The following is a 13,243-nucleotide window of genomic DNA, read 5'->3' as shown; positions in this document are numbered from 1 at the left end:
TCCATGAGTCGAAGGACTTCCAGTATATTAACTGTGCTATGAATGTGAGTTGAACTGAGCCCTCTGTATTGCTGTGTGGACTAATTAGCTGTTATAGACATTCTCTCTGTAAAAACCTATTCTCTTACATATATAAATATCAAGCATATTTATACATATGCTGCCGTCATCATTTTCTAAACATGTACTTTCTATTTGAACCCTTGGTATGGGCTCCCCCCCACCACCATGACCTCTTGATAAATGATAATTGTTTTCATCTTACACCGACAACTGTCTCTCTTCACCCATGTTTATGATGTTCGTCCCCGTGTGTGTGCTTGAGGGCAGGGGCCAGGACACCAGGAGAGGCTTCTACTTCTAAATCGGAAAATGCAATTGTGTCAGGCTTTAAGATTTCTTATTTTCCTCGAATCGTCCACAAGCACACGGCCATCCGTCCTCCGGGAAGCATCGAGGCACTTTCTGGAGAAATGATGGGAAGAAGAGGTGGCTGGTTAGCTACGCTTGGGAAAAACAGCCCAGGCTTGCTGAGTTCCAGAAGCCAGGCCTGGGAATGGCCCTGGGAAGCCATAGGCCCGAGAAGGCCACCGAGCAGACCCTTGCTCAGTTCGTTTCTGGGTCCCCGGTGTTTCTCCCCTCCGGCTGGGGTTTCTCAGGGGTGGGGTGGGGGGTGCCTGGGGTTGCGTGGGGGGCGGGGAGCTGAGACCCTGGCCTGGGCCGCACTTCGGGGTGCTGTTTGGGCGCCCAACCTGGGTCTTGCCCGCACCCCCCTTCCCACCTCCGGAGAGCTGCGGCGGCGGCGCAGGCCCGCGCCCCGGCGGACCCGCGCTCCGGCGGCGGGTGGGGAGGAGGGCTTCCGGGAGCCCCCAGGGGCGCCGGTGCCCGGCAGGGCCGCGCGTCCCTGCACTCCGGCCGATCGCAGGTCTCGGGCGGCCTGGCGACCCCTGCCCGCCCCCAGCCCGCCGCCGCGCTCGCTCCCCGCGGCCGCTGCACGTCCCCTCTCAACCCTTCAGCCCCCCGCCCCGCCGCGCCGGGCCGGACCCCGCGGCCGCCCCGCCCCCCAGCGAGCGGCCCCGCCCCCCGGCGCTCGCCGTTCTCGGGCCGCCCCGCCCCTCCCGCCGCGAGCCCCCGGCCCCGCCCCCCGTTTCCGCTGGCGGCGGCTGTGGCGGCGGCGGCGGGGAGGGCGCGGGAGCCGAGCGGGACCCCTGGTTCTCCGGGCGGGCGCGGTGAGTGCGGCCCGGGGCGCGCGGGCCACGGGCGGGGGCGCGGGGGCGTGCAAGTTGCCGTTCTCGGGCCCGATCGCGGCGGGCCGGCCAGCCCCGAAGCCGGTCCGGGATTGCGTGGAGGCTTCGGGGGTGCCTCCGAGAGGGGGTCCCGGGGGGTGAGGGCGATCGGGAGGGAGGGTCCCCGGAGGGTCGCAGTTGGGAGGACCGAAGGAGGAATGCGAAGGGGCTGGGTGTGGGCCGGGGAGGGGAAGGTGTGACGGGTGGCCTGGGAGGGGTCTGTCGGGAAGCCGACTTTTGGGATCCGGGCAGCGGGAGAGCGGAAGGCCAGGCGATGGGCTGGGAGGGCTTGTAAAGGGTGCAGCGGAAAGGGAGCGCCCTGGAGCAGAGGTCCCTGACGGTGTGGCCTCGAGCATGTCCATTAGACACCCCTAAGGGGGCTGGGGGCCCTGCGAGCAGGGCGGGGTTACCGCCTGCAGCACCCTGGGGTACCCTTCACCCCTCCCTGGGCCATCGCTGCCAGATCGGCCCGCAGTGACAGGTTTTGGCACACCCCAAGGTCCGGGATGTAGCCCATCTGTGCATCCAAGTTTGGGACTCCAGAAAACTTTCTTGTGGCTAAAAAACAAAAATAGAAAAGAAGGGGGAAAAGAAACCAACCAATCAAAAACCACCACAGAAATCTGCCTTCTTTTAGGCAACCGGTGTCTGCACTGTGCATCTGGGAACTGGAGCGCTGGTTCCCTCTTTGCTTGAAGCCGGTCAGCGTTGGGGCTGCTTAGGATCCCTGGAGCTACCTTTCCCTCCAGCCCCAAGCCTGTCCGGGAAAGGGGCAGCTGGAAGGCTCACCTCTCTCTGGTTCAGAGAACCGACCTCATAGCAAGTGAGGACGCTCGTCTCTGGGGCACTTTAGTTATTTCCTCCTTCAGGAAGCTTTCCTGGACTAGTGGAGAAACCCTTAGACTCACGCTCTCGCTGGGATCCCGTATACCAGCAGCCTGCTTCCCTCTCGCTACTAAAAATAGCCACAGGGAATGTTTTGGATGTATGTTCTGCTGTAAAGATGTACAGTCAGCTTGTCATGCTAAGTAATGGGGAGGGGAGGAGAGGTATTATGGATAATTTCAAACAATGGACGCCTCAAATCATTTATATTTAGCTAAGGAATGCAGCCAGGGAGGCTGACTTTTGCACCGGCTTCCTACTCCATGCCTGCGCCTGGCAGGGCTCCCGCAGCTGGGCTGTTCAGGGCTGGGCTGGGGGAAGGGCGAGGGAGGGGTGGGGTGGATAAACCGTGCAGGGCCATTCAGGCTGCACTCAATCAACTGAAAACCTGCCCTGTGCTAGGCCCCCTGTTTAGCCCAGTGGACCTGAGTGGAGTGGAATTGTTCCTTGATCTGACTTGATGGGCTTTTAGACTTCTGGTAAACCAAAGGAGCCCTTCTTGAGGGACTGGTCTCTCCTGACAATATGTCTAAAGTATGTACGTAACTCTTTATAGGAGTTAGAAACTCTCATCTTGCTCTGGCAAGATTTTAGGTTGCCAAAAAAAAAAAAACCACCCCAAAACAAAACAAACAAAAACCGGCAGAAAGTAGGGCCGCATCCACCCTTTTCCCTGATGGCTAACATGTTCAAGTGCTCAGGATGGTTTATTACACTCAGTGAATCAATGGTGGTTATGTGTTGGGCTGCGATCCCTATGGTCAGCTGTTCGAAACCACCAAGAAAGTCTGGGCTTTTTACTGCAGTAAACAGTTACAGTCTTGGAAACCCACAGGGGGGTGGGGAGGGTGTTGGTGTGAGTCAGCAAAGACAGTGAGTTTTGTTGTTTTTTCTTCTTTAGCCAGTGAGGTAACACCAAACCACTGCTGAGGCCACCATCTTTATGGGAGCAGACGTTCCGGTTTTTCTCCCTGGATCGGCTGATGGTTGGAATCTGCTGACCTTTCAGTTAGAAGCTGAGCACTTAACCATTGAGCCACCAGGCCTCCCTCGTCTCTGGTTCCAACCCTCCTGCCATCCAGCCTGCGTCAACTCCTAGCAGCCCTATAAGACAGGGTAGGACGGTCCCTGTGAATTTCTGAGACTATAGCTCTTTACTGTCTTTCTCCCAACGGGTTTGGAATCGCTGTCTTTACCGTTAACAGCCCAACTTGAACGTGCTTTAACGCCAGGGCTGCTCTCAGGGCCCTTGAAATCTGTGAGCAGATAGTTAATATTAATAGCAGTAATAATCACTGCTTACAAAGGGATTTATAGTTGGCAGAGTGCTTTCTCTGCATGGTAGCTGTATGTAATCTTATTTGATCCATACATAATCTTGTGAAATATGTGTGATTTTTAATTGCCTTCCCACAGGGCAGAGGGTGAGGCTCGGGGGAAGAAACTTCTCTAAGGTCACAAAATGCATGAAACCATGGCTTCTGACTCCTCCTGCCATATGCTGTTTCTTGTGCCGTGAGGCCTCTGCTGTCGTCCTCAGGATTTGGCCAGTGGGGACCAAGGCTCGGGTCCTAATCCTCTAGGCCCCACACTGTAGTCCCTCTGCTTCGGAGGGTGAAAGAACTCACTGCCTTCGGTTGGTTCCTATTCATAGTGACCTTCCACAACAAGAAGCTCTTTGACTTTCCTAGACTGTAACTTTACGGGAGGAGAGAGTCTCTTTTTCTCTCCTGGAGCAGCTGGTGATTTCGAATTGCCGGCTTTGCAGCTAGTAACCCAACACATAACCACTGTGCCACCAGGGCTCTGGAAGGTGGAGGATGAAATTGTTTCTGGAGACTTCCAGCTCTGGAATTTCATGGTCTTCCTGAGGAAGAGCAGGTAAAAGACATCCAATACTCAACAGTAGGAGATGATTTCAGTAGTCACGTAATACATTCACATGACTAAGCCCTTTCTCGGTGCTTAATGGAGTCTTTGGAAGTGCCTGTCGTTCTTGAGCGTGGCTGGTAATTGAAAGGCTGAAGGTTTCCACCTACTCAGAGGCACCTTGGAAGACAGGCCTGGTGATCGCCTTCCAAAATCAAGTCATTGAAAATCCTACGGAACAGGGTTCTGTTTTGACACACCTGGGGCCTCCGTAAGTTACAGCTGGCATGCGTCATGGAGGAATTGAAAAGAAGAATTGAGGGGTGGCAGGCTAGCTAAGTAGAACTTTGCGGGGGGGGGGGGGTGGGGGGGGCTAGCAGGAGTGCACTCCTTCCTCGGCACTCCTCTGACCCCCCTGCCAACTGCTACTGGTGGGTGAGTGAGCGAGTGGGTGAGGCCTTGGGCAAGTGCCTTCACATCTTTGAGCCTCAGCTTCCTGCTTGCAAAATGAGGATACCAATGCCCAGCTCTCAGGGCCGCTGGAAGGAGCAAATGAGATAATGGATGTGAAGCGTGGTAGCTTAGGGCCTCCGACACAGCAGGTGTGCAGTGAATGGTGCCTAGCTGGGGAGACTAGACGAATACACGTGCAACAAGAGAGGACAAGACTTGGTTTCTTCATCGTTAAGGCGCATGCCTGCAGTGGTTTTCTTCTCTACCAAGAGGGAATGGAGTAAACACACGGACTTTAGCCTGGCACCCAGCATCCTGCCCATCAAGCCCTAGCCTGCCTGTCTAGCCTTCTCTCCTACGCCACGCTCCTCCCGCCAGGAGCCGGCATTTCCAGCAGACCCATCTTTCCAGCAAGGCTGCTCACTAGTCTTTGTGGCGTGGCTCACACTGTTGCCTCTTCCTCGGCTGCTCCTCCCCATCCTCTCCTCCAAGACCCTGCTCCTGGCTGAGCAGCTTTGTGGAGCCTCTGTGCCCACTCATCCCCAAAGTATCTCTTTTTCTTTAGACCTTGAATGGCATTTTCTGTCTCACTTCTTTCTTGACTTAAAAAAAAGGTATGTGTGTGTATATATATATATATATATATATACACACACACACACATATTTAACAGAAGATTTCAGCCTTTTCCCCATGTACAGTTCAGTGACATTGGTGACGTTCATCGTGTTGTGTAACCATCAGTATCACTCATTTCTCAATTGTGCCTTTACCGACGCTCACTGCCCCCCAGCAAGCAATGACTCTCCACCTCCCTCGCACCCACGGTAACAGTCTCTGTACATCTGCTTCTTCTAGATGTTTCAGATAGGCAAGGTCATCCGCTACTTGTCCCTTGGTGAGCACCAATCTCCTGGCCTTTTCCCTGCCTTGAGTGATTCTTACTGCAGTTCCACATACACTTAGTGTCGCATGGACAAGAGCCGGGGCTAAGTTCTGGTGGTAACAGGTTTTTACAAAAGATTGATCACAATCCTTGTCTTCATGGAGCTGATCGTCTAGGGAAGAGTTGAGAGAGGGATTCTGAAAAATGACAATGGAGAGTTTGAAATGAGTGGCCCATGAGCGCAGACTCTCCTGTGGATTCGACTTGTTGCTGTTGATGGTGACACCCAGAACGCCCAGATTGCTACGTCTCTTTCCCATGGAGCTGCTGCTGGTTTCGAACCACTGACCTTTTGGTTGGTAGCTGAGTATGTACCCATTGCACTGCCAGGGCTCCATATGTGCTTTCCAAGAGAGGACCACATCACCCTGGCGGGTGAGTGGCGTTTCATGCAGCAGGTGGTGGCTGACATGAATCTCAAGAGTGGCTTGCATTTCAACACACGGGAGGGAGCAGCAGCCGGAGGGCAGGTTCTGGGGGTGTTGGGGTGTGTGAATCGTCCAGCTTGGCTACCGTGTGGGACGTGGAGGGTAGCAAATGGAGAAGAGGCTGGACAGGGAGACGATGGCTGTGCTGCGGCTGGCTTCAACTCTCTACCCAACAAACTTCCTCTTTCCATTCTTTCAACCCAGAGAGACTGAAGCGCACCAGTGCTGGGGGGACAGCAGCCAACCTTAAGAGGCTGCGGGATCAGTAGGGGCTGCAGAGGGAGGTCCGAGCTCAGCTCGTTCCCTGATTCACGGTGACCCCACGCATAACAGAATGGAAATGACCCAGTCTGGCGTCATCCCCGCAATGGGTTGTCATCCAATTGTGACCCATTGAATTTTCATTGGCTGATTTTTGGAAGTAGATCACGAAGCCTTTTTTCCTTAGCCTTGTCTTGGTCTGGAAGCTCCCCTGAAGCCTGTCAGCATCATAGCAACATGGCAGCTCCCCACCCCCACCCCCCGTGTCCCTGGCTGGTGATTGAGCCAGGTCTTTGGTATGGGAGGGGAGCTTTCTACCACCAGACCACCAGTGGCCCGAGGACCCGGCTGGAGGAGGTTGCATTTGGGGATTCTGGAGAGTGAAATCATGGTCGGGGGACTGACCGGGCAGCTGTGAGAAATGGAGAGCATGGAACAAATATGGGACATTTGGGAAGGTTCGAGAACATTTATGAATTGATTGAATGGGAGCAGGAAGGCAAGGTCGAAGGGGAGGCTAGCTAAATTTGAGCCTTGGCTTGTCAAGATGGGCTGCCACTCATTTCCACGGGTCTCAGGTTTCTCTAACGAGACTGTAAGCCCCTTCAGGCCCTGGACTCCCTCTGAAACTGCCTCTGGGGTGCCCTTTCCCCTGGTGCTCACTGCTGCCTGGCCAGGGGCCCCAAGGAGGCGCAGTGTGCGTCCTTGATGTTCTCAAGAAGTGCATCTTGCACTTTTCAGAACCCTACGTCTGCATCCCCAGCAGGATTTGTACACAGCCCGGCTTTCTCCGGAATCATGTTTCCGCAGAGAGTCAAATGTTTCCTGCCTATTAATCTCACACCCCAAGTTAACTGCCCCTTCAGCTTCTGCTGCAATTTTACTCCTCACTCGATGGCCATTTCCCACAGAGAAACCAAGGTTTTATTGCCCCACAAGAGTCACTCCGAATGTGGTAGAGCTGCACAGGCCTGCTTCTGGACCTCTGGCAGAGCGCTTCTCACCCTTCCCGACGCCGCAGCCCTTTCAGACAGCTCCTCATGTGGTGGGGACCCCCAACCAGAACAGTATTTTTGTTGCTACTGTCATTTTGCTACTGTTAAGAATTGTCATGTAAATATCTGATACGCAGGATGTGTTTTCATTGTTACCTATCGAACATCATTAAAGCACAGTGATGACAAAAACAGTGTCATTCTATATTGTGAAATATTTCTTTCTAATGTCAAATCAGTGACATTTTGTCTTGAAGCAAGGTGTAGCATGGGTAACAGTCTTCATGCTGGGTACTCCTATGCAGGCGTATCTGCATGGGGGCGGACCCACCTGGAGACGGATAGAAGAGCCGTTTCTCGGTTCCTAAGACCATGGGAAATATGTGTTTTCTGATGGCCTTAGGCGACCCCTGTGAAAGGGTCATGGGACCCCCCAAAGGGGTTGCAACCCACAGATTGAGAACCGCTGCTCCAGAGTTATGTATGCATGGCATATGAGTCAAACTCACCTCTCCGCAAAGTGCCTGCCTTGACACACTTCTCAGCTGTCCTCTGGCCATGTGGCCCAAGTTGTAAATGTGAACCCTTTGGGTGCCGAGGGTCTATTTCAGGTACGGCAACTAGGTGGCACAGGCACTGCTGTTTTCCAGCTGCCCACCACAGACATCGCTAATCAGTTATAGTTGTTTTTCCTTCCGAGCCAGAAGGTGCCCACCACCAGCTGACTGGAATTGGCACAGGAGCTGAAATGTCTTGGCCATGGCTGGCCTTCTCTACTTGTTGAATGAAGGGATTCTTGACTGGGGGCTGGCACAATTCACCCTAGCGTGGTTTCACAACAAGGTGACCCAGTTTTTCTCCCTCCCCCCTTGCAGGAATATCCTGGTATCCTGTTATCCGGCAGCAGCGAAGGTGTTTTCTGGAAATTAAAAGAAAACAGGTCAGTGTCATCTGCACCCGTTGTATGGCTGAGTCTCTGAAAGTCTGTGTGTTTATGAACTCTGCCTACAGTCAAAGTCTGTTGCCCTTTAACTGTGCACTGGGGTGGATAGAATGAGATGCTGGCATATTCTAGACGTGTCTCTGCTCTAGCGTTTGACTTTCAATTTGTAAGTTCCTTAAATTGGGCTCTGGGCACCAGGAGAGAATTTCCCTCTCCCCGATGTTTCTGGTTGGCGCCGACAGTACCCAGAGTGTCTCTTTCTGCTCGTTCTGATTGTACATGGGGGAGACTTGGGGAAGAGGGAGAGCTCTGTACTTCCTGCTTCCTGCCTTCTCCCTGCCTGCTGGGGAGCCAGGGTTGAGTGAACTCCATCAGCAAGCCAGAAAAGAATCAGTGGGAATATGGGACTGCTTGATGCTCCTCTATACTGTCTGACCCCACATAGCTCTGGGTGGGTCCCGGAGGAGGGACCCTCTCCGGGATCCTCATTCCTGCACCCACAGGCCCCTGGGGCCTCCCCAATGGCCTCTTTCCCATTGATGATGGTGCCTGCACCCCCTGCTGCACATGAGCTGCTATGTGTTGTGTTGATGGTGCTGACTCAGGTATCCTGAGGCGGCTTCTTGCAGACATGGGACTGTCAGAGAGCAGGAGACTTGGGCTTTTTAATGCTTTAATTTATGTGCATTTTATCCTGTGGCTTCTCCCTGCTGGGTGGTTTATAAATATCTTACCTTCCATGAACCCAGCTGTGTGGTTGGGGCCAAGGGGCAGGATGATGTTGCTTGGTTGCTTATCTTGCCAGAAAAAGCGGTCTTTTTGAGTTCCATCAGGGGTTACTTGATGTCCAGGAATGACCACGAGCCTCAGATAGCCCTGCGCGTCCGGCACGCTTTATACTTCCAAACTCAAAAACCAAACTTGGTGCCATTGAGTTGATTCTGACTTTGGGTGACCCTTTAGGACTGGGTAGAACTGTCCCTGTAGAACTCCTTATGGGGGTAGAAAGCCTCATCTTTCTCCCAAGGAGTAGCTGGTGGTTTCGAACTGCTGACCTTAGGGTTATCAACCTAATGGGTAAGCCTCTATGCTACCAGAGCACCTTACTTTATACTTAGGAGGCTGGCTGGCATTCGTAGTGGCGATTTGGCCCCGGTTCCTGGCCCTTTAGTATTTCCATAACTGATTTTACTTACCAGAGCCCCCGGGTGGCACCCAGTTTATCATTCGACCTCCAACCGAAAGGTCAGTCATTTGAACCTTCCCAGAGATGCGCAGAAGGGCTGGAGAACTGCAGCCCTGAAGTATATCCCTCGGAAGCACAATGCCACTCTGAAACGCAAGGGGCCGTCCTGAGTCAGACTTGACGCCATGGCAACCAGCTAGTATTCCAGGGGTTTTACATTTTAATTTATGGCTAAGTCACCTAAATTTAAATCTTATTTAATTTTCCCAACTTCCTGCACGGGGAGCTGCCGTTTCTCCTATTGTACCGCGGTGGCAGCTCCGGTGGAGAATAAATAGTAGAAAGACGTACATGCCGGTGCCTGAGACCGCAGAACCAGAATAAATAGTAGAGAGACGGCGCGTGCCCGAGACCGCAGCACCCGTGTTAGGTGGCGCAGGGGTTCAGGCGCAGGGGCCGGCCGGTTGGCCTGTTCTCCGGCGCTGATTCCGCGCAGCCCCTCCTGGAGCCTGCACGCAGCAGGAATGCGTGAGTGCCCCTAGTAAGTACTTCAACCTCCGCCCAGGGCCTGACTGGGTGGCTGCTTTCATTGTTCCGCTCCCTAAGGGCCTGAGCGGGGCTCTGTGGGTCCTGGTGCAAAATCAGGCGTGGAGGCCCGGACCTAGGGCCAGTGGGTGGTAGTCCCTGCAGCTCTGCACTGCTCCCTGCTGGCTGCTCTCAGCGCGCCCACCCGCCAGTTCAGAGTCAGGTGCCCTGGGGCGACAGACCACCCTTGACCTCGGCAGCCCTTTCCAGCTAGATGACTGCCTGCCCTCTCTTGCTCTGCATTGAAGCCCTAGTGAAGGCAGGGGCTGGAGAGGGCTTTGCCATGGCCTGTCATGCTCTGCAAAGTTGACCAACTCCTGGTGCAAGGTGCACCGCCTGGCCTCTGCGCCGAGCTGGCTCTGTGACCTTCCTGTAGTGAGTGCCTGCCTTCAGGGGGCTTTGTGCCCCTGCGGGTGAATTACTGTGGTTGGGTGGGGAAAGGACCACTTCTGGGTATTGGTTCCCAGTTCCAGGGCTTCCCAGCACCTCTGCGTCTTGCAGGTGCCACCTCTGCCTCTTACCTAGCACCAGGTGAGGGAGGAAAGGGTGCAGTGAATAAATCGACCGAGGCCCCCTTGCTAGGAGAAGCCTGACCAGGGGCGAGGCTGGTTTACAGAGACCGTTGTTTCTGTCTGGTCAGTGCCAGGGGCCTGCTGGCCGACTTCTGCCTGGTGCTGCAGCTTTCACGGTGACTCTGCCCCTGCCCCACGCCGTTGGGGGCGAGAGGGCTCCCTGGCTGGCCGCGAGCCCTTACTAGTTAATCATTTCAGCTGCAGTTACAGCCGCAGCGTCATGCAACGAGAATATCCGCCCGTGGTGACATTCAGCCTCCAAACCCTTCCCCGCCTCTCACCCCAGAAATGCAGCCCTAGGCTCAGCATGCTGGGGCTGGGCGGGGGCTCCCCAGGAGAGGACTACAGGGGGCCGCAGGGAGGGAGCACCCCACCCATGCTTTTGGTTGTACCCCACCCAGTCCGCCCTCTGTCTCTCCCCTCCCCCCACAGAGGTTGGCTGCAGTCTTGTGACTAGTCCCACTCACAGCGGTCAGCATTTGTTTAAACTCCTGAGCTGGGGGTGGGGACAGGAGAGGACAGGGTGGAGAACAGTCCAGGGATGCCAAAGCACCAGGGACCACGCGGGCCCTTGATCTCAGAAGCTTAGAGCCTCTGCTAACGTGGACAAAGGTGCAGGCTTGAAATATTGCTCCCTCGCTTGAAAGGCGAGGTTCTAAGGTGAATGAATTTTTTTACAGCCTCAGTAGTGCCCACGTGGGCTTGGGCAGCCTTTTCTGGACCCGGGCAGGTACGAGCTCTGGGGGAGGGGGCTGCGCATGCGTGCACACACTCCGAGCCCTGGGCACACGCGCTGCTGGCGATCCATTTATTCTGTGTTCTTCCCATGCCCAGTGCGGGGCCCTTGGCGGGGTGGAAGACTGGTCTCCGAGAACAGTGGGCAGGTAAGGCCGCGCAGAGCCAATTCAGAACAAGGTGGGGCCCAGCCACTGGTGTGTCGTGAGCCTCAGTGTGTCCCCCCATCAGCGTGTGCGAGGGGGTTCACCCACATTGTTCTGGAGAGCTCAGCTGAGAGGGCCACCAGTACCCTCTCGAGAAGTCAGGATCCTGGGGGTGGTGACCTGAATATGCACTTTATAAAAATTCATTGAGCTCTGCTACTGTGCTGTACATATTTTGTAACATAAAGCCCACCCACACAGGGAGACACCTGTTAGACTCCCGGCCAAAGCGCCTCATAGGCAGCAACCAGGTGTTGCTATGGGGCTGGATGGACCAGAAAGGAAGTCCTGGGGCCCTACTTGTGGAAAGCTTGTAGGTCACATACAGTCCCATCTGGAGCCGGTCGACAGGATGGCTCAGGGTGGGGCAGCGTATGGCCCAGAGACCGATACAATACAATACAACTGTAATTTTAAAAAAGTCGGTAGAAGCCCATGATGTGAATGCCCTTTCCTTCAAGTATCCAGCAGCCCCGCCTGGTCCTCCCACTTGGCCATGTTTCCAGGAGCCCTGGTGGTTAGAGGTTCGAACTGGCCGGTCGCTCCGAGGGAGAAGGATGTGGCAGTGCGCTTCTGCGAAGATCTGCAGTCTGGGAGCACCTGAGGCTCCGCTCTGGTTCCTGGGTCGCTGTGAACGGGAGTGGTTGTGGCAGCAGTCGGGGGTGGGGTGGTGACTGGCCGCATGTCTCAGGGTGGAGACTGAGACTTGGGGGCCTGGGGTTCTCCAGCAGGCCTCAGGCATGGTGGCACATGCACAGTTGGAAGGAATAAAGTCCTAGGCACCACCTGAGTCTAATCTCATAGCAGGGCTCCGGGGGGCAGGGTGGCTGGTGAGCCTTGAATGGGCATGTGCTTTTGGGGCCATGGGGACATATAAAAGGATGTGTTTTGGTGTGGGAATTGCGCCGATCTGAGCCCACCACACCGAGGCAAAAGACTAAGGGCGTGCAACAGAACGGCAAGGGGAGCAGAGCAAGGAAGTCCTCAGGGAATACCAAAAATAGACTTTGGGGCCAGGGCTTGGCACCCCATCAGACTAGACCAGAAAACACTCCTAAAGGTCAACAAACAGACCTTGAACTATTTACAGATTTTTATTATTTTTTTTTGTCATTGGTTTTGTTGTTGTTTTATTTTCTTTTGTTGCTTTGCTTTGCTCTGTCTTATTTTTGTGCATATAGGCTGGGTAAACAACCTGGAGGAGAAAACAATGGGATCGATGGTTCTGGGGGGACATGGGAGGGGAGAGGTGGGGGAAAGGAAGTGGTCTTAACAAACCTAGGGACAAGGGAACAGCAAGTGATCAAAAATCGGTGGCGAGGAGGGTGTGGGAGGCCTGGTAGGGCATGATCAAGGGTAATGTAACCGAGAGGAATTACTGGAACCCAAATGAAGGCAGAGCATGATAGTGGGACAAGAGGAAAGTCAAAGTAAATAGAGGAAAGAACCAAGAGGCAAAGGGCATTTATAGAGGTCTAATTATAGGCATGTGCATATGTAAATATATTTATATATGAGGATGGGGAAATAGATCTATGCACATATATTTATAGGATTAGTATTAAAGTAACAGGTGGACATTGGGCCTCCACTCACGTACTCCCTCAATGCAAGAATACTTTGTTCTATTAAACTGGCATTCTATGATGCTCACCTGACCAACACAATCGCTGAAGACAAAGCAGGTGCATAAGCAAATGTGAAGAAAGCTGATGAAGCCTAGCTATCAAAAGACATAGCGTCTGGGGTCTTAAAGGCCTGAAGGTACACAAGCGGCCATCTAGCTCAGAAGCAACAAAGCCCACATGGAAGAAGCACATCACCCTGTGTGATCACGAGGTGTCGAAGGGATCAGGTATCAGGCATCAAGAACAAAAAATCAAATCATTGTGA

At 54.1% G+C, this 13,243-nt stretch overlaps 1 protein-coding gene across 1 annotated transcript in view; it reads left to right on the top strand.

Moving 5' to 3' along the window:
- The first annotated feature begins 1,092 nt into the window (after positions 1 to 1,092).
- TSPAN9 (tetraspanin 9) overlaps positions 1,093 to 13,243 on the top strand; it is a 242,610-nt gene continuing 230,459 nt past the window's right edge. The window contains exons 1-2 of the mRNA XM_075552204.1: positions 1,093 to 1,229; positions 7,999 to 8,063. The gene's annotated coding sequence lies outside the window, so the exon portion shown is untranslated. The remainder of the gene's footprint in view (positions 1,230 to 7,998; positions 8,064 to 13,243) is intronic.

This window comes from Tenrec ecaudatus, chromosome 6 (genome assembly GCF_050624435.1).
Source record: "Tenrec ecaudatus isolate mTenEca1 chromosome 6, mTenEca1.hap1, whole genome shotgun sequence".
Taxonomy (NCBI): Eukaryota; Metazoa; Chordata; class Mammalia; order Afrosoricida; family Tenrecidae; genus Tenrec; species Tenrec ecaudatus.
The sequence above is the reverse complement of the archived record's forward strand: the minus strand, read 5'-3'. Positions and strand labels throughout refer to the sequence as shown.